The sequence below is a fragment of the Macaca mulatta genome, chromosome X (genome assembly GCF_049350105.2).
Source record: "Macaca mulatta isolate MMU2019108-1 chromosome X, T2T-MMU8v2.0, whole genome shotgun sequence".
Taxonomy (NCBI): domain Eukaryota; kingdom Metazoa; phylum Chordata; class Mammalia; order Primates; family Cercopithecidae; genus Macaca; species Macaca mulatta.
Window position 1 is genome coordinate 37,356,308 of NC_133426.1, and position 25,922 is coordinate 37,382,229.

A 25,922-nucleotide genomic window follows, 5' to 3' on the forward strand; every position below is an offset into this window, starting at 1 on the left:
AGTCTGTGTCCTTTAATTGGGGCATTTAGCCCATTTACATTTATGTTTAATATTGTTATATGTGAATTCGATCTTGTCATTATGATGCTAGCTGGTTATTTTGCCCATTAGTTAACGCAGTTTCTTTATAGTTTTGTTGGTCTTTACATTTTGGTATGTTTTTGCAGTGGCTGGTACTGGCTTTTCCTTTCCATATTTAGTGCTTCCTTCAGGAGCTCTTGTAAGGCAGGCCTGGTGGTGACAAAATCCCTCAACATTTGCCTGTCCATAAAGGATTTTATTTCTCCTTCGCTTACAAAGCTTAGTTTGGCTGCATATGAAATTCTTTGTTGAAAATTCTTTTCTTTAAGAATGTTCAATATTGGCACCCACTCTCTTCTGGCTTGTAAGGTTTCTGAAGAGAGATCTGTGGTTAGTCTGATGGGCTTTCCTTTGTGGGTAACCCAACCTTTCTCTCTGGCTGCCTTTAACATTTTTTCCTTCATTTCAACCTTGGTGAATCTGATGATTATGTGTCTTGAGGTTGCTCTTTTTGAGGAGTATCTTTGTGGTGTTCTCTGTATTTCCTGAATTTGAATGTTGGCCTGTCTTGCTAGGTTGGGGAAGTTCTCCTGATTAATATCCTGGAGTGTGTTTTTGTACTTGGTTCCATTCTCCCCATCACCTTCAGGTACACCAATCAAATGTAGCTTTGATCTTTTCATATAGTCCCATATTTCTTGGGGGCTTTGTTTGTTCCTTTTCATTACTTTTTTCTCTAATCTTGTCTTCATGCTTTATTTCATTAAGTTGTGTTGTTCTTCAATCTCTGATATCCTTTCTTCCACTTGATCAATTCGGCTATTGATATTTGTGTATGCTTCATGAAGTTCTCATGGTGTGTTTTTCAGCTCCATCAGGTCATTTATTTTCTTCTCTAAAGTGGTTATTCTAGTGAACAGTTCATATAACCTCTTATCAAGGTTCTTAGCTTCCTTGCATTGGGTTAAAACACGCTCCTTTAGCTTAGAGGAGTTTGTTATTTCCCACCTTCTGAAGCCTACTTCTCTCAATTCGTCAAACTCATTCTCTGTCCAGCTTTGTTCTCTTGCTGGCAAGGAGTTGTGATCCTTTGGAGGAGAAGAGGTGTTCTGGTTTTTGAACTTTTCAGCCTTTTTGCCATGATTTTTCCTCATCTTCATGGATTTATCTACCTTTGGTCTTTGATGTTCATGCCCTTTGTATGGGATTTTTGTGTGGGTATCCTTTTTGTTGATGTTGATGCTATAGCTTTCTGTTTGTTAGTTTTCTTTCTAACACTCAGGCCCCTTTTCTGCAGGTCTGCTGGAGTTTGCTAGAGATCCACTCTAGACCCTGTTTGCCTGGGTATCACCAGCGGAGTCTGCAGAACAGCCAAGATTGCTGCCTGCTCCTTCTTCTGGAAGCTTCATCCCAGTGAGGCACCCACCAGATGCCAGCTGGAGCTCTCCTGTATGAGGTGTCTGTTGACCCCTGCTGGGAGGTGTCTCCCAGTCAGCAGGCACGGGGGTCAGGGACCCACTTAAGGAGGCAGTTTGTCCCTTAGCAGAGCTTGAGCACTGTGCTGGGAGATCCTCTCTCTTCAGAGCCAACAGGCAGGAAAATTTAAGTCTGCTGAAGCTGTGCCCACACTTGCCCCTTCCACCAGGTACTCTGTCCCAGGGAGATGGGAATTTTATCTATAAGCCCCTGACTGGGGCTGCTGCCTTTCTTTCAGAGATGCCTTGCCCAGAGAGGAGGAATCTAGAGAGGCAGTCTGGCTATAGTGGCTTTGCCGTGCTCTGGTGGGTTCTGCACCTAGTTAGAATTTCCAGGTTGTTTTGTTTACACTGTGAGCAGAAAACTGCCTACTCAAGCCTCAGTAATGGCAGACTCCCCTCCCACCACCAAGCTGGAGTGTCCCAGGTTGACTCCAGACTGCCATGTTAGCTGTGAGAATTTCAAGCTAGTGGAGGTTAGCTAGTTGGGCCCCATGGGGGTGGGATCCACGGAGCAAGACCACTCGGATCCATGGCTTCAGCCCCCTTTCAGGGGAGTGAACGGTTCTGTCTCACTGGTGTTCCAGGCACCACTGAGGTACAAAAAAAGAACTCCTGCAGCTAGCTTGGTGTCTGCCCAAACGGCTGCCCAATTTTGTGCTAGAAACCCAGGGCCCTCGTGGTGTAGGGACCTGAGGAAATCTCCTTGTCTGTGGGTTGTGAAGGCCATGGGAAAAGCATAGTATCTGAATAGCACTGTCCCTCATGGCACAATCCCTCATGGCTTCCCTTAGCTAGGAGAGGGAGTTCCCCAACCCCTTGCACTTCCTGAGTGAGGTGATGCCCCACCCTGCTTCCGCTTGCCCTCCATGGGCTGCATCCACTGTCTAACCAGTCCCAATGAGATGAACCAGGTACCTCAGTTGGAAATGCAGAAATCAACCCCCTTCTGCATTGGTCTCACTGGGAGCTGCAGACCAGAACTGTTCCTATTTGGTCATCTTGCCTGGTGATCCAAAATCATCTTTTCAACAAAATTATTTCTTCTCTCTGCTGTACTTTGTCAACATGTTAAAAATACCCTTGGTAATTTAGCTGTGCATTTATAACTAACTATGATGGTTCTCAGTCTTTGCTGCTTATTAGAATCACTTAGGCAATTTAAAAAATATCCATTGTTCAGAACACACCCCTAACACGTTAAATCAGAATTTATGTGGGTGGAATCCAGGCCTCAGTAGTTTGTAAAATTTCCCAGGTGGTTCAAATGTGCATCCTGTACTGAGAACCAGTGAACTAGAGTTTTATTACTCAAAGTGTCATCCACAGACTGGAAGCATCAGCATCACTCAGAAATGTGTCAGAAGTACAAAATCTTGGGCTCCATTCCAAACCTCGTAAATCAGAATCTGCATTTAAACAACATTTGCAGGAGATCTATATGCATGTTAAAGGTTGAGCAGCGTTATTCTAGAGTGCTCAAATGAATCATTGGGGTTAACAACATCAAGGTCATGAGTGTTACCTTTGTTCCAACCTCTGTTTCGCTGTGTTTGAAGCAGATAGTCATGAGCATTTGTGTTTAACGGTTTCTGATTTTAAGGCCATGGGTGTGGATAGTCTTTTGTGTCCAAGGTAGATGCATGTTTGTAATGATCTCCCAAGGGCAAGGGATGATTCTGTTTCTTGTTAGGAGCTCCTCATTATCTCAGGAAATCAGTTCATTAATAATATTGATTACTCTGACACCATTTATGAGCCTCATTCCACAAGACCCTTAGGAATCAAATTCTACTTACTTCAGTCACATTGCCGCAAAATCCCATGGTCTTTCACAAATCTATGTTGATTCATATTACACAGTGCTGGGCACAAAGAGAGCCCTCAATAAATATTAGCTAGCTATTATTATTTCTGCCTTAAAATGGGAAAACTTCTCAGCTGGAATGTCTTTTCCCCTCCTTCCTCACCTGGAAAATGCACATTTAGTATTCAAAGACTGACCGTGTGTAGCTCACCCTTAGTGCCCTCAGGTGAGGGTCCATCCTGTATGCCACCTCCTCTGATTAGAATTAATCTGCTGTGGGCGCTGCAGCCCCTCCTTCAGAAGAGGGACCAGATGTCCTTGAACATCTAGGGCTCCTAAGCTCTCCATAAATATGTATATAATGGATCAATAATTGAAACCAAAAATCATCTCCCCGCATGGAGATTTGCCATGTACATGGCAGAGTTTCTACTCAGGCAAAATAGAAAACCACCAGAAAGCATCTGGTTTTGAAAATGATGGAGTTATGAGATGCATTTTTTATGAGGCAATTACTGTTTAAGGGAAAAATTTTAAATTATGCATTCTGTAAATTCCTGAACTATAGTATCTTACTTCATCTATATGGCTTCCAAGGAAAATTCCATATTACAAGAATTGGACTTTTATTGCTTTATGCACTAATTTATTCATTCACTTATTACTCAACAGTAAATCATTTTAAATATCTACTCTAAGGAATTACATGTCTTAAATGCCTACCATAGGGCATGAAAATATGAAAGTATCACCCCTTAGCAGGATTAAGTGGAAATATCCTTGTATAATAATAACTTACAAAGAGAGATGGTGTATATTTTGCAATTAGGCAAAATATTCCACATTTGCTGTGGAGGGCACAAGAATCCCTTTTTAGGGGATTTTGTGGCCCTTCCTCATTTTGGTGTGCTTTCAACAACCAGGGAGCCACTCAGGCTACTGGAACTGCTTTTCAATGATTGCAGATGCGGAAGTATGAAATCATAGCTTCTTTGATTCAGATTCGGACAACTCTGAAGGGTAACTTACACTCCAGAGTTTACTCCTGACATCACGTTGAAGCTATCCTCTGTGAGACTGGATCTAAAATGGCATTTTTACTTGTCATTTTATCGTTTCCTTTTTGCTTCTCTCATTTCCGGTAGAAGTTCCCCCAGTCTCCCAGGAATATCTTTACTAAATCGGTTGCATGCCAATCCTCTTCTCAGGGTCTGTTTCTGAGAATCACGACTTAAGGCATTTTTTAATGCTATATTTCTACATTGATATATAAATACACATACACAGAGTTTTACACACTCAACATTCTTTAATAGTTTTTAAATTTTGTATTTGTCAATTAGTCATTTATATTTTTATACATCTGTATTTTCCATTGGGTTAAAGGGTACTTATGAATGGGAACTGATTTATTCCCATTGTGCCCCCATTCTCTACCCTCTCCCTAATCCAATACCTCACAGACTCCCATACAGAGGAAGTACTCAAAGATGTTGTTTGTGTTTTCTCAAATAGGATAGAATACACATTCATTTTATACACATATGCATTAATTACAAAAGTCAAATATGATATCTGAAGAACTGAAACTGCATGCTATTAAAGGTTTTTTTTCTTGGCAGGCAGAGCATATCTTTAAAAGTGTTATGTTTAAAAATAACCAAGTGAAATTTTCTTTGAAATGGATTTATCATTAAAAGCAGTTTAATGTAAGAAATAGTGAAAATAATTATACCACTACAAATTCTGTCTTTTGGACTATTTTGTGATTAATGCCTACTGAAATTATTCAAATGTAATCTGGCAGATTTTTTAAAAAGCAATAATTAGAAATGAAAAAGGAGGTAAGTTTCATCAAATCTCTTTTCTTTGCCATCCAAACTAGTCTTACCCAATTTCCTTTCATGAATTCTGTTTCCCTAACATATTTTCAGTTCAGCCACATTTGGGATACAGACATGCAAAACTCTCACAGCACACAAATAAGATTAGCAACCTGGCTGCCGAGCAAAACGCACCTTCTTTCTATCGCCTAGCAGTGACATCCCTCTGGACAGGAAAAGTGGCCTTTCCTGAGTATGTCTGCTTTAACTCCATTACCTACAATGTCTTGGGATATTCTTTCCACCAAGAACTTGGACATTGAATTTCAGAAGTCATCCTACCAGATTAAATTGATCTCTACCTTCAACCAATTCCCATGCAAATTAGGCTTCCATACACATGTAGCCTGACCAAAAGAAAAAGCTGCTGCAGAAATTCTAAAGACCTAAAGTATTTTTTTCATCACTTGTCACACATGTTAAAGGAAAGTCATTTTTCTGTGAGCTTCCTCATGCCTGGGTTGCTGCCTCATGCCAGTTCTTTATAAAAGTCCACAGTTGTTTCAATGTGGTTGTTGGAATTTTCATGGTATAGTTCTTCATTCATTGTCATGGTTGACCCTTAACGCCAAGGTACGAGAAAGTATTACTGGAGGATAGCATGCTACTAGCATCAGGGCATGTAGACAGAAATGCAATTTTTTAAGATAATGCCAAAAGATGATGGTGCCTTTGTGCAAGAGAAAGCATTTTTCTGTTTCTTTCAATAATTACCTAAATCAGAATCACTTGGGATGGCTTGTTAAAAATACAAATTCCCAGGATCCATTCTTTGAATCCAAATTTCCAGAGACAAGACCGTTCCATTTATCAAGCTCCACTTGACCATCACTGATTGGCCCAGGAGTAAGTCTATGACTCAAACAGAGCTAATGAGAGTTCTTCCTTAGAATTTTAAATTTATGGCCAGTGAACTGGGTGCTACATGAGGATCTGGCACTTTGTTTTGCTCTCTGATATATCTCTATCACCTTGAATAATGATGGTTACATAGTAGGAGCTAATTAAATTGAATTAATGGAGTATGTCTCAGTTTCCCTTTGATGGAGGACATTGTGAATTGTGAGGCAGCCATATTCCCCTATGCTTAGAGGAATACAAACAGAATGAGACTGTTCTAACAACACTCAAGTTCCTAATTCCAGTTGTCTCTTCTGCCTAGCTATTTCCCTGTCATTCCCTTGGTTATGTGAGCCAATGAATTGTCCAAATTTGCTTGATTTGAATTTCAAACTAAAACAGTTTAATAAATATAGCTGAGATCTTATAATCTCTTATTTTAAAAATTATTTTATTATACTTTTACCAAACTTTAGCTTACAACCAACTTCTAAAATATATTTAAAATCTGAGATGCTGAAAAGTAGAGAAGACTTGCCTAAGGTCACATACTAGTGTATGGAAAAACCAGAAATAAATTTTTTATCAAATCGTCTTTCTTGGTGGAAAAGGATAAGTAAAACTTGGAGGAGATTGAGAACTTTGAGTTGTTTTTACCTGTAATGCTTTCCAATTAGCTTAGCATTATAGCAAAACTGGTTCAGTGATGAGGGAGGGTTTCAGCCACTGGGCACTTGCAGAAATCTCATTGTACTAAGGACAGATTATCTGATACATTGTTGTCTACCCCAAATACATGTATTATCTGTCAATGGAAAGTAAGAGTAAGGGGAAGCACTGATGCTGACTTAATATTAACCACAAGGAAAAACTGGGTAGTGATGGTGGTGATTCAGAAGTGTTAGGAATAGGAAGAGTAGTACATTGTTGTCATACACATTGACGTCGATCCTGGATACATCTGGGCTCATATTTGGGAAGCAGTAACTTCAAAATTCTCACAGACAGGAATAAACTCCTTGACAGTTACTTTGTAAGTGTGGGGGTGAAACACTCAAACAAACTGGAAAGATTTTGCTTGCCCAGTAGCCCACAGCCTTTGCTTTGGCATCAACACCCTAATTTTCATTGGGGAATCACTTCTTTCCCACTCTCATAACATGTTCCCAGGCATAAGCATGTGACCAAAGTTTGGCCAACCTGATTGGTTCTGGAATGGGCATGTGAACAAAACTAGGCCAAAGGGAGTCAAAATCTTGAGAGAAACACTCCTTTCCTTCATTTTATTTATTAAATTTAACTTTTGTTTTAAGTTCGAGGTACATGTGCAGGTTTGTTATATAGGTAAACACATGTCATGGGGGTTTGTTGTACAAATTATTTTGTCACCCAGGTATTAAGCCTTGTACCCATCAGTGATTTTTCCTGATCCTCTCCCTCCTCCCACTGTCCACCCTCCAATAGGTCCCAGTGTCTGTGGTTCTCTTTTATGTGTCCACAGAGAAACACTCTTTTTCTATTAAGATTGCTAAACTACAGAAAAAGCCTGCCTCAGAATGAATCCAACCTGGGGTGAGGGGAGGACAAGGAGGAGGAGGAGGCAGGAGAAAGGGAGAAAAATTTCACATCATTATTTTAGTGCTTAGTGTAAGCCATGCCAGGATCTCTAGGTTTGAACCCATCAGTTCTCTTTTGGAGAAACTCAGGGCGAGTTGAGTTCTTGCCTAATAAAGAGGCAGCTGAAGAGTCCATTGAAGTTGCAGAGAGAATTTGCTGAAAGACAAAGGTCCTCAAAATACAAAGGTGAGATGAACTAACCAAATATGAATTGGAAGAATGGCATGAAGCCCAAAAATGGCATCAGAAAGGCAGAGAGTTTAGGATTATTAAGTAAACATACAAAAGTAAGACACAATTCCTTTCTTTTATCCTCTGAGAAAGAAGAGACCCAAAGTTATAGGAGTATTGGTTGTTCCATAACAGTTGCTAGAAGGAAGGCAAAACTATTCCATTTCTTTTATCTTTATTTTTTCATTGAAGAAAATTAATTTCAAACTGAAAAAGTTAGAACAATGAAGATCAGGAAAAAAGAGAAACCCTGGACACTTACAAAGATGAGAGGTTATATCAGTCTGAAAATAACTTTTGCTGATTTAAACAGAAAAGGAATTTATTAAAAGAAAATTGTGTAGCTCACTGAAACTCTGGGAGGGCTGGAAAGCTGGGCAGAGGCTAAGGGGCAGGAATATTGCTCTAAATCATGCAACATAAAAGCCTATTGAGGACTCAGTTGCCACTGTCACTATGTAATAGATGATCCAGTTTGTGTCAGAACTACCACGGTATGGGACACTTCATGCTGCCACTAAGACCCTGTCTCTACTTCCCTGGGAATTTGATTTTGAGACAACCAAACTTTCCACCCAAGGTGAATCTCCATCGTCACAGATTTTTGGCATGGTTAGCTTCAATTCAATGTCTGATAGTACTGACAAGAGCATCTGATTGGCAGAATGTTGTCATGTACTCACATCCTAGCTGCAAGGAATGTTGTGAAAAATCTGAATGTGGCATTTTCAATTCTGTAAAAGGAAGTAAAGTCTGATGTCCACTAAATCTCACAAAGTGAGAATTCCAAGAAACAATTGTCATGACAAAAGTCATAAAGCTTTCCCTCTATGTTTTCTTCTAGGAGTTTTAGTGTTTCAGGTCTCACATTTAAGTCTTTATTCTATCTTGAGTTTATTTTTGTATATGATGCAAGACAAGGATCTGATCATTCTTTTGCATGTGGCTATACAATATTCCCACCACCTTAATTGAAGAGAGTATCCTTTTTGCATTGTTTATTCTTCATAGTTGACTATATATGGGCAGGTTTATTTCTGGATTTCTAGTCTGTTTCATTGATTTATATGTCTGTCTTTATGCCAGTACCATACTTTTTTTTTTTAAATTACTGTAGCTTTATAATATATTTTAAAATTAGGAAACAGGAAGCCTTTAGCTTTGTTCTGTTTTTCTGAAGAACAAAGAGAAATAATGTTCTTTCATGTGGCCATTCAGAGTTCTTGGTGGTTCCATATGAATTTTAGGATTTTTTTTTCTATTTCTGCAAAAAGTATAAGGATTTTGATAGGGATTGCATTGAATTATAGATTGCTTTGAGTAACTGGACATTTTAAAAATATTTTTCCTATCCATGAACATGAGATGCCTTTCCATTTATTCATGGCTTCTTTATTTAATCAATGTTATATGTTGTCTTAGTCTGTTTTCTGTTGCTACAGCAGAATACCTGGGTAATTTATAAAGTAAAGAGGTTTATTGAGCTCACAGTTCTAGAGGATGGGAGGTCCAAGATCAGGTGGCCAACTTCTGGTGAGGGCTTTGTGTGTCATAACATGGCAGAGAATTGGAAGGGGAAGCAGGCACATGCAGAGAGGCCAAACACGAGAGGCAGCCTTACTTCATAACAACCTACTCTCATGGTAACGAATCCAGTCTCACAAGAAAGCCATGACCTAGTCACCTCTTAAAGTTACTACCTCCCAATACCATTACACTGGCAATTAAATTTCAACATGAATTTTCGTGTAGACAAACTACATACAAACCATAGCATATGGTTTTCAGTGTACATGTCATTCACCTCTTTGGTTAAGTATTTCTAAGAATTTTATTGTTTTTTATACTATTATAAATGAGATTGTTTTCTTAATTTGTTTCAGAAAGTTCATTGTTAGTATATAAAAACATAACTAAATTTTGTATATTCATTTCATTACCTGTCACTTTACTATATTTATTCATTCTGATTATTTTCTTGTTACATCTTTAGGGCTTTCTTTGTTACATCTTTAGGGCTTTCTATATGTAAGATCATGTCGTCTGCAAATAGGGACAATTTAACTTCTTCCTTTCCAACTTGGGAGCCTTTTATTTCTCTGTCTTGCCTAATTGCTCTGATAAATATGTTGAATAGAAGTGGCAAGGGTGTGCATCCTTTCTTGTTCCTGATCTTAGAGGAAAAGTTTCAGTTTTTCACCATTCAGTATGATGTTTGCTGTGGACTTTTCATATACAGCCTTTATTATGTTGAGGGAATTTCCTTGTATTTTAGGTTTGTTGAATGTCTTTATTGTAAAAAAAATTGAATTTTAAAAAACAGTTTTTTGAATCTATTCAGACAATCATGTAATTTTTATCCTTTGTTCTGTTACTGTGTTACATTATTGTTTTGTATATGTTGAACCATCCTTACATCCTAGGGATAAATATCACTTATTAATGGTATATAATCCGTTCAATGTGTTAAATTCAGTTTGCTATTATTTTTTTGAGGATTTTTGCATCTATATTCAAGAATATTGGCCTGCAGTTTTCTTTTCTTGTAGTGTCTTTTTTTGGCTTTCCTGTTAGATAATGCTGGCCTCATAAAATGAGTTTGGAAGTATTCCATCTTTTAAATTTTTTTGGAGGATTTCAAGAAAGATTGGCATTAATCTTTCCTTAGATGTTTGGTAGAATTCCCCTATGAAGCCATCTGATTCTGAGCTTTACTTTGTTGGGAGGTTTTTATTTGTGGTTGTTGTTTTTGCTTTTTTGAAATGGAGTCTTGCTCTGTCACCAGTCTTGAGTAGAGTGGCCTGATTTCGGCTCACTGCAACCTCTGCTTCCTGGGTTCAAGTGATTCTCCTGCCTCAGCCTCCCAAGTGGCTGGGATTACAGGCGCCCACCACCATGCCCAGCTAATTTTTGTATTTTTAGTAGAGATGAGGTTTCACCATGTTGGCCAGGCTGGTCTCAAACTCCTGATCTCAAGTGATCCACCTGCTTCAGCCTCCCAAAGCGCTGAGATTACAGGCGTGAGCCACCACACCCAGCCTATTGGGAGGTTTTTGATTACTGATTCAATGTGCTTACCAGTTATAAATCTGTTCAGATTTTCTATTTTTTAAAATGATTCAGTTTTAGTAGGTTATATGTTTGTAAGGATTTATCCATTTCTTCCACGTTTTCCAATTTGTATATAATTATTCTCAGTGGTCTCTTATAATCCTTTTTATTTCCACGGCCGGGCTGCTAGCCTTGATGTGGATATTTGCAGCAGCAGTGGTGGCAGTATGGCTTGGTGGGGGTGAGGAGCCCCCACTGAGACTGTGTGCATGTCCCTGCAGGTGGTGGTTTTAGCATGGAGGTAGGGGCATTGGTGGGTGTAGGACTGTGTATGCCCTCTGTGCACGTTCACACGGGCAGCAGTGGCCGCTCAAGGCTGGGGGCTAGTCCAGTGATTTCCATGCTTAGTTTTGTTCTGGCAGCTCAGGCTCAGGGGCAGGGTGATGACACGGGGGGCCTGGAGGGCTCTGTATCCACCAATGTTCTGAAGACAATGGCGGTGTGGTGGGTGGGGAGTGAGGGTGAAGGGGTGCACTCACGCCAGCAGCAGTGACAAGGCACGGTGCAGGTGTACCATTGTGCTGGTGGGGAAGAGAAGGTTAGGTCTGCCTGGGCATACACGCACCAGCATAGCAATGTGGAGGGTGGCCATCAGTGCAAACGAGCTGTTGTGTGTTTGTAGAGGCCACTCTGCTGGAGCACTCTGCCAGTCAGGTGTGGTTCAACAGCTATGATGTGGACCCCAAGCAGCACCTGGCAGCTGCGCTGCAAGCAGTTGTGGCCAGGCTGGGGCCCCACAAGAGGCCAGCAGACTGAGAGACACGATCAAAAAGTTACTTTTTATAGTGTCTTTCGGTTTTGATTTTTTAGTATCCTTCCTCCTTTCCAACTCCATCCTCTTCCACAAATATAGGTTTAGTATTAATTCTGTGATGCCTGAGGCATTAGGCACTCCAATAAGTAATCCTTTGAGTCCCACTAGAATTTGAGTTTGGTGATATCGTGTCCATTGTGTAGATGAGGATACATCCTCCATGAAGTGCAAGGTCACATAACCAAATGTGAAAAAGTAGGTCTGTCTCTTGCTGAAAGGAACTGAACATTGACTGCTGCTGCATGAAGCCCAAGGCTTTGGTGGACAACCTCAGAAACTAGTAACTCTGAGCCATAAGGCATGATATTGGCCTCTCAGAAGTCTGAATAATATGTATGGGGATTTCCCAGATTTTGAAGGCATTAATGACTCATTTCTCTAGGATACTGATGTAAGTTCTTCAGTGGAAGACAAGTGGAAAATGAGTGTCTTTGTCTACAGACATAAGGTCTTAATAAAAGCAATCATGAAATTGACCTTGGTGGGGAGAGCACTGAAACAGGATTACATGGCCTGAGTGAAGTCCTAACAATAGAGAAGATTAGGTACAAAGACACAAGACAGATACAAAGGTAAGAAAACGAATATTGACTGGAGTCTGGAATGCAGGAGCATGTGTGTGTATATGTTCGCATGTGTGTGTGAGTGTTTATGTACCTAGATAAGTTTAGCCTGGAGAATTAACAAGTCGTGCTTGTGTTTTACAAAAATACACTCAAGAAGAGACACGGGTTGGAAACTGTTGCAGAAATACAATAACAGATAGTGGTGACATGAACCTATGTTTATGATGATGAATTTGAAGAGAAATTATAGGCCTTGGCTTAGAAAACAACATGAAAAAAGACTTGGTTCTTCAGGAACACAATGCCCATGGAAAAATTTCACTAGAAACAGAATTTGCACATAGATAGATGTATATATCACTGCTTACTTGGATGAAATATATGCATATATGTCCATTTACAGATGGATTCTTTCATCTCTGAAAGAAAAAGTGCACTTCAGATCTACACTACAAATATATTTACCTACAAATTTACCTATACCAGACAGTTTTACCTGCTATGTTTGAAAGGTAAAGCAGTTGCTTAATTTATTATTTTAAACTTATGAGTGCATTTTAAATTGCTATTAATGGAATGAAAATTATTTGAACTTGAACAGATATGTAAGGATATTTGATGTTGTTTGGTAGCTTTTCTCATACAGATCTATTTTGCACATGACGTTTGCCAGGGAGTTGAAGCTACCTCCTATTCTGCACCCGTTTATATGATTTGGTAATAGTCTTTTGTAGTGAAGGTTTATGAACATGGTGAAATACATACATTCAGTTGAGAGAGATGATAAAATGGCATAACTCAAGTTTCACCTATGATTTTGATAAATAGTTTTCAAACCGGTTTTGGGGGTTTGATGTAATCCCAAAGGGGAAGATAACAATATTACTCTTAAAAAGTGTTAACATTAATTTGGCTATAGACTCCAATTTTTGGTTAACAAAATATTTGTCAAAATTATATATTAAAATTTCAATGTAAATATAGTTATACAATTCTCCTTTTACTCAGCACATTTTGGTGTTTTTGTTGTTTGTTTGTTTTTTGAGAAAGGGTCTCGCTCTGTCGCCCAGACTGGAGTGCAGTGGCATGATCATGACTCACTACAGTCTTAACATCCTGAGCTGAAGTGGTCCTCCCACCTCAGCCCTCTGGGTAGATGGGACTACAGGTGTGCACCACCATGCCTGGCTAATTTTTGTATTTTTTGTAGAGACCAGGTTTCAACCATGTTGCCCAGGCTCTTCTTGAACCCCTGGGCTCAAGCAATCTATCCACCTGGGCCTCTCAAAGCGGGGAGGGATTACGGGCATGAGCCAATGTGCCCAACCCCATTTCTCTTTTTAAGAATAATTCTTTTATTTCTGGTTTTATGTATTTTTACAAATAATTGACATGATAATGTAATATTCACAATGCTTCAAAAATGTGAAAAAAGTATATGTGAATATTAATCACATAATTGATAAAATATATGAAATAATGAAGCCAAAGCAGGTCATCAAGAAATATTTATAAACATTAGGTATTGAATTTACAGGTGTTGCCAAAGTTGTACATCCACGGGGCCAGTCATCATAAATTCTGATTGATGTTTAAAATGAGAGCAAGAAATACCCAATTAAGTAGTAAATTGAAAACCATCTAATCTTCTTCCGATGCATCTGTGACGTCTTCTTTGTACTTGTAAACTTGCATTGCACGTTGAATAGGAGTCTTAACAGAGTCCTAAGCCCATCCCTTCCTGGCAGTCTTTCAGTGATGTGAGGCATTTCGTAACCCTTGCTTAGAATGAAATCCTTAAAGGCAATTGGTCCCTAAAGATCGTCAAGAATATTGGGTTCATCAGGCTTTTCAAATAACAGCTTGGGGTCAATCAAAGGTTAATCACTTCTTACCTTTTCCCCCAACTTAGGTTTAAGGTACCATGCTCCATACCTCATCTTCACACGCTGTGCGGTGTAAGAATTCGGTGCTGTCTGGAGTTTCCTGTACCAGTCTTTTTCCTGTGGGAAGGATTCGACCTCATCCATTTCATCTAGCTCTATTCTGTATTGCAGTGCTGAGGCCCATTCTTTTATCTTCTTAATCTGTTGGTCTTCATAGGTTGCTCTCCACTTGGGGGTAAAGTCAAACAGACTCCTGATGGATTCTTCATCAACTCCCATGTCTCAAGCCCACTTGAAGTCACACAGTTTTCTCGATGTGTCTATGTTGAAGAGAGTCAGAAACACACTCCGTTGTGCTTGGTGTATCTTCCTGAAGCAGTTCTTTTAGATGGGACGCTCGAATCTTGGGAGACTCCGAGAATTGATGGGATGCTGGAGCTTTGGGAGGCTCCGGGGAGAGATGGGACACTCTAGTCTTGGGAGGCTCCGGGCGGAGACTGGACACCTGACGAGTCTTGGGATGCTCAGGGCAAAGATGGGATGCCTGAGTCTCTGGAAGCCGTAGGCAGAATTCTCTACGAGGGTATTTACCAGACTTGGTGGGTTCCTTGGTTTTCTTCTCCCGACCCTCACAGTAAGCCCATGCCTTCTCCAGCTTCATCTCAGGATCCAGCGGTTTCAGCACCTGTAGTAGGAGATCTGGAGGCAAATCTCCCAGATTGGGGTACATGGCCAAGGGATGCTTAGCCATCAGCTGGACTTCCTCTACGAACGCCTTCCGTGCTGGCTGGGCTGGCAAGAACTTGGAAAACATGGCCGCTTTCTTGAGCAGCTTTTTCTGCCTGCTTTTGGGGTCAGCTTGGGGACCTCTGTGAGAGATTTTGGGGAGTAAAAACTCATCACGGAGACAAATGAGCATATCTTCAGGAGACGGACAGCTGTAGCAGAAGTCGTCCATGCCCTCCTTCACAAATACCCTGTTCTAAATTTACAAGAAAAAGTAAAACAACCCCATCAAAAAGTGGGCAAAGATATGAACAGACCCTTCTCAAAAGAAGACATTTATGCAGCCAACAGACACATGAAAAAATGATCATCATCACTTGCCATCAGAGAAATGCAAATCAAAACCACAATGAGACACCATCTTACACCAGTTCGAATGGCGATCCTTAATAAGTCAGGAAACAATAGGGGCTGGAGAGGATGTGGAGAAATAGGAATGCTTTTACACTGTTGGTGGGACTGTAAACTACTTCAACCATTGTGGAAGACAGTGTGGCAATTCCTCAAGGATCTAGAACTAGAAATACCATTTGACCCAGCCATCCCATTACTGGGCATATACCCAAAGGATTATAAATCATGCTGCTATAAAGACACATGCACATGTATGTTTATTGCAGCACTATTCACAGTAGCAAAGACTTGGAACCAACCCAAATGTCCATCAATGACAGACTGGATTAAGCAAATGTGGTACATATACACCATGGAATACTATGCAGCCATAAAAAAGAATGAGTTCATGTCCTTTGTAGGGACATGGATGAAGCTAGAAACCATCATTCTGAGCAAACTATCGCAAGGACAGAAAACCAAACACCGCATATTCTCACTCATAGGTGAGAATTGAACAATGAGAACACTTGGACACAGGGTGGGGAACATCACGCACTGGGGCCTGTTGTGGGGTGGGGGGAGGGCGGAGGGATAGCATTAGGAGATATACCTAATGTAAATGACGAGTTAACGGGTACAGTAAACCAACATGGCACATGTATACATATGTAACAAACCTGCACATTGTGCACATGTACCCTAGAATTTAAAGTATAAAAAACAATAAAACAAAACAAAACAAAAACCAGTTCTGGGTGTCCATGGGCGGGAACCTCAGGCCTCTGTGCTTGCGCTTCGTGATACACTTGGAAGGCGGTTTGTCACAGTACCAGGGCTTGGAGTCCATGCCCGGGGACCTGGGCCGGTCCCGCGGCCTCTGGCCCCCCCATGGTGGCCCTCGCTGGGGTGCCACCTCTCCAGTTTCCGCGGTTCCTGATCGATGCTGCCCTAGTCGCTAGGAGACCGCCAGCCACGTGCAGGTCAGATTCTTCCTGGAAGCGGGGCAGCACAGACACCACCTGTGCAGCTCGGATTCTCCAGGGAATGGTCAGCAACGGAGTGCCCAAGCCCCTGCTCATTCCATGGTGTGGTCCATGGGATGGACAGAGCGCAGTTTCTTTTTCAATTCGCCTTTGGATGGACATTTCGATTGTTTCCCGTTTTGGACTATGATAAATATTCTATGAACATTTGTGTCCATGTCTTTACACGTACATATACTTTCATTTCTCTTGGATACATTTTAGCTAGGAGTCCAATGGCGGGATCATATAATAGGTGTATTTTTAACGTTTTTAAGAAACGACCAAACTTTTACAAAGTATTTACACTATTTCATATTCCTTCTACTAGTGTAGGAGCATTGCAGGTTTTTTCACCTATGATCCAACACTTGGTATGGTTAGTCATTTTAATTTTGGCTATTCTAATAGGTGTTAGTGGAATCTCACTGTGGTGTTTATTTGCATTTCATAATGACTACTGATATTGAACATCTGTATATTTGCTTATTTGCAATTTTTATCTCTACTTGGGTGAAGTTTCTGTGCAATTTCTTTTCCATTTTTAAATTATGTTGCTGGATATCATATTTCGTTTTGAGAATCCTTGCTGTGTTCTGGATGTAAGTTCATTATCACATATATGATTTGCAAATTTTTCGCTTCATCCTTGGCTTTTCCCTTTCATTGTCTTAACAGTGGTAAAGAGAAGGTTTTTAATTTGATGAAGTTCAACTTATCAATTTGTTCTTTTATGGATTGTGCTTCTTTTGATGGTATCTGTGAAAACTTTGCCTACCCAAAGTTCACAAAGTTTTTTAAAATTTAAATCTGTTTAATTTTTTGTAAACAGCACATGATGTAGATCAAGTTTTTATTTGAATAAATGTGTCTATTGCCTATGTATATATGATAAATTTCAGAACAATTTTTGTAAAGACTATCTTTTGTCTACTGAATCACCTTTGGAAATTTGTAGAATATAAGATGTCTATATTTTTTATGGGTCAATTTCTGGGCACTCTTTTCCGGATTTTTCTCTCACACAAATTACACACTCTGTTGATTACTTTAGCTTTATAATAAATCTAGAAATTAGGCTGTATTAGTCCTTTAACAACGTTCTTTTACAAAGTTGGTTCTTCTAGGTCCTTTGAATTTCTATAAAAATTTTAAAATCAGTTTGCCAATGTCTAAAAAATCCTGTTGGGATTTTGATTAGGATTTAGTTGAACCTATAGATCAATTTGAGGATAATAGACATATTAACAATAGGAAGTCTTCTGACCACTGAAAAAGGTACATTTTTCCATTTGTTTGTGTGATTTTTAATTTTCTCAGGAATATTTTGTGTTTTTTTAGTGTATACGACTTTCACATTTTTTTCTCTCCAGAGTTTTCCTAAATATTGTTTTTGATACTGTAATATGTAGTATTGTTATTTAAATTGCAATTCCCAATTTTTTGTTGTTAGTATATACAAATATTGATTTTTGTATATCCATCTTGCATCATACAACCTTGGTAAACTCACTTACTACTTTCAGGAGCATTTTTGTAGATTTCACTGAATTTTCTTTATATATGATAATGTCATCTGCGAATAAAGACAGTTTCTCTTCTTTCTTTCAAAATTGAATATGTTTATACCCCTCCAGTCCAGTTGCAATCCTTGATTTTCCTTTGAATCATATCAGTTAAATTTTTATCTTTCTTATGGTGTTTAAAACTATACTTATGAAAGAGATTTAAAAAAAATGTATAGACAAATTCACCTTACATTATTCCTTTACCATATTATTTTCTCAGCACATAATAATTTTTTCTGTACATTCTTATCCATTTTTAAAAAGAAGTTTTTTTATTTCCCTTGGTAGGTGCAGCTGAACAATGTTTTCTACCATTACTAGCAAGTATACCCTAGTTCCTCCTTGTAAATGAGGCATGATCAATGCCTTTCTTGCCTTTGGCTTCTCCTCTGTAAAATAGACACAATGTATATTCTTAGGTTTCTCATTAAATCAAAGAAATGGATTATGTGTAAATCAAGATAATCTATATAACATGATTTTGTGTAGTGTCTGGCACAGAATAAGAATCCAGTAAAGTATTGTTATTTTATATAGTATTACTACAATTTGAAAATAAAAATATCCTACATTCAGTGTGTCTAAATAAAGGAGAAGCAGAAATCATACAGATCTATTTACATGTTACAAATATTTTCATTTATCAATTATAAGAATCTGTTAAACTCTCAACATATTTGGTAGATTTTACAATGCGTAGTTGGTAAGACCATTTTGATATGGATTTATTTTTAACTTTCTTACTTGGAAAAATTCCATGGACTGTATGTTAAATTCAAGAGCCAATACTTCAACAATTCTCTATAACAGTACTCTAACTAGCAAGCTCATATGAGTATTCACTTATCTAAAATGGGTGAGAGTTTGAATAAAACTTCTATATTTTAAGTAATTCCAGAGAAAAACACACAATGAAGCTCCTAAAGGTCAAAATTTTTCATGTGACTGTTCATTAAAACAGTTTTTGTACCTCACAGCCACTTCATTTTTTTCACTTTTCAAAGTAGAAAGTTATACAAAAGACTCATATCCAGAATATATAAATAATTATTAAAATGTAACAATGAGACAGCAAAGAACACAAAACAAAAATGTATAACACACAGTAGTTTCACATGTATGGAGATATATAGGTAAAGAAATAATTATAGTTGTGTGTACATATTGGTTAATATACATGCATTATAGCTCTGTCTGCTGAGAAACTAGAAAAAAATGACACCCAAGTAGCCAAAAGTACATCCAGTGTCCAGATCTTGGTTTCTAAATGCCATTCTCCAAAATAACAAAAACAAAACAGAAATATCCTTGGAGAAATGAGTAATTCTAGACCTGGGGCAGTGAAAATACAAGATGAGCCTGGAGTATTATGTAATGACAGAAAATAGGAAGTGCTCAGAAAAAAAAAGAATAAAAGCAGATCAGGAGTCAAACTGAAAGAGCACTCAATGGCCAAAGTTAAAACAATTTAAGCAACATGAGAATTAAAATTTAAAAATTATAACACAATATAAAATGAAACATCCATGAGTCCATAGTAATATAAATAATTGTACAAATAAATAAATGAAAAAAAGGTGGCCGGGCGCTGTGGCTCACGCCTGTAATCCCAGCACTTTGGGAGGCCGAGACGGGCGGATCACAAGGTCAGGAGATCGAGACCATCCTGGCTAACACGGTGAAACCCCGTCTCTACTAAAAATACAAAAAATTAGCCGGGCGCGGTGGCGGGCGCCTGTAGTCCCAGCTACTCGGGAGGCTGAGGCAGGAGAATGGCGGGAACCCGGGAGGCGGAGCTTGCAGTGAGCTGAGATCCGGCCACTGCACTCCAGCCTGGGCGACAGAGCGAGACTCCCTCTCAAAAAAAAAAAAAAAAAAAAAAAAAAGATGCAAATCTGTCTTATGAAGAATTTCAAAAAATGTACATAGATACTCCTCCCTCCTGAGGTGGAATTTAAATGTCTTCCCCAGAGTGTGGGCTGGATTCTAAAAAATTGAATATGGAAAAGAAAAAATGGTAACATTTTAGTGGAGAAGCCTGGCAGTTCTCTCCTTAACCAAGTGATGAATGTTAATATCAGCAGTGAGAAGTCACGTTGGTATCATGCACTCCTCTGATAGGATGTGATGAGAAAGACACTTCATCTCTATAGTATACTTCTCTAAATTCCAGAATCCTAGTCTAATGAGGAGAAAACATCTAACAAACCCAAGTCCAGGGACATTTTGCAAAATTCTCAAGTACTCCTCAAAACCATAAAGGTCATGGGAAACAAGTAAAGGCTGAGAACCAGTCATAGACTTTAGATTAAAGAGACATGAAAACTAAATTCAATGTGGTAGGCTGAGTTGTATCCTGACACTGAAAAAGGACATGGGTATAAAAAATTTACAAATATGAATAAAGTCTGAAGTTTAGTTAATAGTAATATGTCAATGTTAATTTTTTAGTTTAAATGCATGTACAATGTAAGATATTAATTTTAGGGGAAGCTGGACAAAATGTGCATGAAAATGCCTTATACAGTCTTTGCAACTGGTTCATAAATCAAAAATCATTCTAAAATAAAAAGTTTCCATTTTAGACTATATATTGCATCATGACAAATTATCAGCAAATTACTATTAATCATACAAGAGAGAAAGCTGTAGCTTCTTTTAAATGCATACTTATGGCCCCTCTGCCCCCATATATAGTAAAACATAAGTTTTTCGAAGTGGAGCCAGTCATCTACATTTTACATGGTCTCTAAATTATACACACCAATAGGTGAGAATTACTTTTCTAAAGCCCTGTGCCTTTTACAGGCCCCAAAGACTTTCAAAGAGTTTAAAAACCACAGTAGTTATGGTATTATCCAAAGTCACCAAATTTGGAGAAAATTAAATTTCAGCAAGTGCTATATGGGAAGGTAAAAATCAGATAGTGGAGCCTGTGGACAAAATAATTCACTTAGACACATGTACATAACTAGTAGGCCCACAGGATAATGACATCATGATAGAAGAGTAAAGAAGATACAAAGTTTGGTGAGTACCTGACTGGCAGTGATAAAAAACTAAGAGTGAAAGCAACTTACTTGTGCAAACAGTCCTTCTTGGGTTAAAGAAAACTGACATCACTATAGAGTACAGAGAAATTACAACTGGCCTGTTCAATCAACAAGCAACAACCGCCTTAGTATGAAGTGTTACTCCAGAAATGAATAATGCAGCTGACAAGCAAAACCAACACCAACAAGCTAATAAATAAATGTTCAAGGAAGTCAAAATGCTCTGAGCAGAGTAGCATGTAATGAATAAGTATACAAGAAAATTAAAATAAACAATGAAAATCAATTGTGATGAAGTGCATTGGTTTAATGGAGTCGAAATAATCCCAGTTCTGACATCTTTGTGTGCCTCTGCCTGCTCTTAATTACCTACAACCTTTACTGCAGACTTAACTCAGGACACAATTTTCACCCTCCAGCAGACTCATGTTATCTGCAACCTTGTTGCCTCTTCCACCCACATATGGCACCTGCCAGCCTTTCTCAGATACTCAATCATTTTCATTCTGATCCAACCCACTTTGGAATTCTTTTTCTTTTATTAGCTCTTGGTAAGTTTACTTTCTGGGATGATTAATTTTCTGTGTCAACTTGGCTAGGCTATGGTGCCCAACTATTCGGTCAAACAGTCTAGATGTTGCTGTGGAGGGATTTTTTAGATGTGATTTAATATTTTATACCAGTAGACTTTGAATAAATCAGATTTACCCTGCGTAGGATGGGTGAGCATCATCCAATCAGTTGAAGGCCTTTAAGAAAAAGACAAAAGTTCCCCCCAAAAGACGGAATTCTCCCTCCAGACTGAAACACAGCAATCCGTTTGAGTTTCCAGCCATTAGAATCAAGACCGCAACATCAACTTTTGCCTGAATTTCTAACCCACAACCAGCTCTGCAGACTTTGGATTTGCCAACCCCCACAGTTGCATAAACCAATTCCTTAAAATTTCTTTATCTATCTATCTATCTATCTATCTATCTATCTATCTATCTATCTATCTATCTATCGGCAAGCATATATGTATCTATTCTATTATTTCTATATATATAAATCTTATTTCCTATTATCCTATATATCCCCCTTTCTCTATATATACACACACACACACACACACACACGCATATATATATACACACACACATATTTTCTTATCTTTCTGTAGAATCTTGATTAGTACACTACTCGTTTTTATCAGTTTTCTACCAGTAACAATGTACATATCTTGTCTTATAATGATGTGCACTGCAGCAATTTTACCACTGCTACACCCACTGACAATTTTTCTCAGCAAGGTATAGAATATAGTTAAGGAATAAGAAATAATATAGACTTAAAGGTTTCCATTTTGTTTTTTGAATCACAAAGCATAGAAGAATTATTCCGTACCTTGGCTGAGTATCAGAATCACTTGTGGCCCATCTTAAAAGTATATATGCCAAGGTTCTAACCCAAGCCTGCAGAATCAAAATTCCTCCCATTGATAATGATTCACAGCCAAGGGCTGAAATCCCTGGATACATAGTAATTTGATCACAGTATCTCAGACAGGATATAGTCCAGCACTACTGATATTAATAAAGAACTTGAGGCAAAAAGAGAACAAATGACTTACACAAGTTCTCAAAAAGTAAGAATGAACAATGTCAGGCTAATATTTTTCATATTTCTAGATTTGTCCTATTTTCTGGTATAAATTCCAGAAAAATATGACAGTATTCCTGTTTCCTTTTATGCATATTTGTCATCTGGTCCATTGTTCCAATTCACAGATATAAATATATTGCAATATTTAGAAAATAATCGAGCAGAGGCAGCTCTATTTTATAAGGTGGTTCAGGTACAAATGACACTCTCTAGTATATAGCTAGAGGACTTCACAAATGGCTAAAATCTTGGCAATTTTGTGCGTTAATAAAGTTATAAAACTTTGAGGACAGGTAAATGTTACTGTGCCATATCCTCTGATTTAATTAAAAAAGACTGCTCTCACTTTCCTATTGATGGAATTTCACAGATGCATTTAACAAATTGTCATTACTCTTAGCTTATTTTCTAGTAGCAAGCAAAATAATTCCAAAATCACTTCATATCATGGATATGAATAATGTAGAATAATCAATAATCTCAGTTATCCACGAGTGCTGATTTAATCTTATTCCTTGGCTTCTAATGCAAAATTTGCATCTTTTACAGAATTTCCAATTCACAGAGTACTGTATGCATACACATATAACCAGTTAAAAGCCATGTTCTCAGCTAATGTCCAACATTGGAAGAGCAGGCAAAAATACGCAATATTAGTATTATTTACAGACAGATTGTTACCATTTTAACCTCAATTTTGAAATACAGGTTGTTGGCCAGGTGTGGTGCCTCAAGCCTGTAATCCCAGCACTTTGGGAGGCTGAGGTGAGTGGATCATGAGGTCAGGAGTTCAAGACCAGCCTGGCCAAGATGGTGAAACCTCATCTCTACTAAAAATACAAAAAAAATTTAGCTAGGCATTGTGGCGGGCGCTTGTAATCCCAGGGACTCGGGAGGCCGAGGCAGAGAATTGCTTGAACCCAGGAGGCAGAGGTTGCAGTGAGCTGAGATCACGCCAGTGCACTCCAGCCTGGGTGACAGAGCAAGACTCCATCTCAAAAAAAAAGAAAAAAAAAAAGAAAAAAAGAAATACAGGTTGTTAATTTTATGTTAAAACCACAGCTCTTAAGAATAACATATATATATCTATATACACATATATATTCATGTATGTACACACGCATATATATTCATACCACAATGCACATAAAAGTCCAAAGCTTAGCTAGATTTAACATTAGTGATCAAAGCCTAATATGTATAGGCAAATGTATGCATTCAATACACATGTGAATGCACCACAGTTTTCTAAGATATTATTGAAACTTTTACAAAATGTTAATTGAGTTGTGATTTTATAAAAATAGTTCTAGTATTATATTATATTACTATCTGTGTGTTCATTTGACCTAACAGTACTCCTTACAAAGAAAAGAGTCTGAAGGATATTCTACATCATCCAGCTGTGAAACAGCTTTATGATGCCAAGTGTCCCATACAGAGTTTACTCCAATGAACTGGCTTAATTTAGAATGTAATCTAACCAATTATACTTAATAACATGGCTAGGAACATCAGCCCCATAGTCTAAAAACCAGTGCGAAAACCAGTGCCTCTGGGAAAAAATGAAGTGGACTTCTGGTTTTGCATAGGATATTGTGATTGCTATTTCCATTGCTCCTTTTACATTTATAACATATAGATAAGCCGAATATGACTTTTCATTTTGTAGCCACAATCTCTGTAGACAAACCGATCAACTGAAATACTCACATTGATTTGGTCAACATATTTATCAATGAATAATGATTTAGTAAAGTTATTTTCAATGATTTAGGAAGTTATTTTCCTGATTTGGACAATTGTGCACCTGGATTCATTTACAAACTATTGTCTTTTTCTAAATGTTAGAGATGTTTGATGTGAGGAAGAAAAACTTAAGGAGGGAGACCTACGTGGAGGAAACTGCATTTTTCTCTACAGCATAATTCAGGAATACATTGGATTAGAAGTCAAAGTGATGATTTGGAAGGAACTAAAAGCACCGATATTTGATAGAGACCTGGTGAACTAGGGAAGCGATTCTAAATAGATTATTTTGGATGTGGAACTGATACTTCCAGTCATCATCGCAGTTTTTAGTCCTTGACAGTGACTTAAGGTCTCAGGAATGCTAAGCAATGTTACAATACCTGCACATACAACACAATCATATGCCCCGCCAACAGTAGCTGCTCTCAGTGTTGCAGGACTTGTTCTTAGTTCAGCTAAAGACTAGCTCCTTGTCCATCTCACGGTCAGGAAAATTCAGGCTTGCTGACGGTTTGAAGGGTGAGTAAAGCAGAATCTCATTGGGTGAACAGGGAAAAAGGGGGAAGAGGGACTTTCCTCAAGTCCAGAGTTCCTGCCCGTGCACTTCCCACCTCATGCTGTTTAAATCCCAGGTTCTACACAGGAAGAGGTGGGGCCAGACTTCTCCCCGCTGCAAAGGGCGAGAACTCCTGTGTCCCCACCCCAGTGCGCAGGCTGGTTGGTGTTTTCCTGGGGGAACCCCTCCCACCTGGCTGTCTCATTCCCCGCCTCTGAAGAAGTACATCTAACTGCTGTTAGAATAAGGATAAGGACGAAGACCGATCTTAACTGCTTCCTGCTGACAGGGGGCGCTGTTTTGGGGAAACGGCAGTCAGATCGCCCTCAGAGGCCCATCTAAGGGTTCCCAGCAGAAGAGGCCATCCTCAGAGGCTCTGGTTGTACGACAGTTTGGAGTTTCATGGCCTGAAGGTAAGAACAGACAAACTGGGTTATTAGGAAACACGTATCGGCCAGGCGCGGTGGCTCACGCCTGTAATCCAGCACTTTGGGAGGCTGAGGCGGGTGGATCGCAAGGTCAGGAGTTCAAGACCAGTCTGGCCAACATAGTGAAACCCCGTCTCAACTAAAAATACAAAAAAATTAGCCGGGTGGTGTGCCTGTAATCCCAGCTATTCAGGAGGGTGAGTCAGGAAAATCACGTGAACCCGGGAGGCGGAGGTTGCAGTGAGCTGAGATTGCACCATCATACTCCAGCCTGGGCAACAGTATGAGACTCCTCCTCCTCCTCCTCCTCCTCAAAAAAAAAAAAAAAAAAAAAAAAAAGGAGAGCATGTATCAAAACGAAACAAGGGGAAGGGAAGGATAGCTCAAAACTTATAAAGCCCTTTTACCAGTTTGCGTGGGGACAGGGAGGCCAAATGCCCGGCTGGTAAAAAACTTCACCTTTTTGCCAGTATGTTGGGCTTCTCGATTCCCCCTCCCCTGAGCCCAATCCCAAGCCAATCAGTTT

The 25,922-nt window shown here is 38.9% G+C and overlaps 1 pseudogene across 1 annotated transcript; it reads right to left on the reverse strand.

The window, feature by feature from the left end:
* Nucleotides 1-13,931: 13,931 nt before the first annotated feature.
* Nucleotides 13,932-18,002, reverse strand: LOC144338698 (putative protein FAM47D pseudogene; annotated as a pseudogene). The gene has a single exon (XR_013412994.1). The product of XR_013412994.1 is annotated as a putative protein FAM47D pseudogene (transcript).
* Between the last annotated feature and the right edge of the window lie 7,920 nt (nucleotides 18,003-25,922).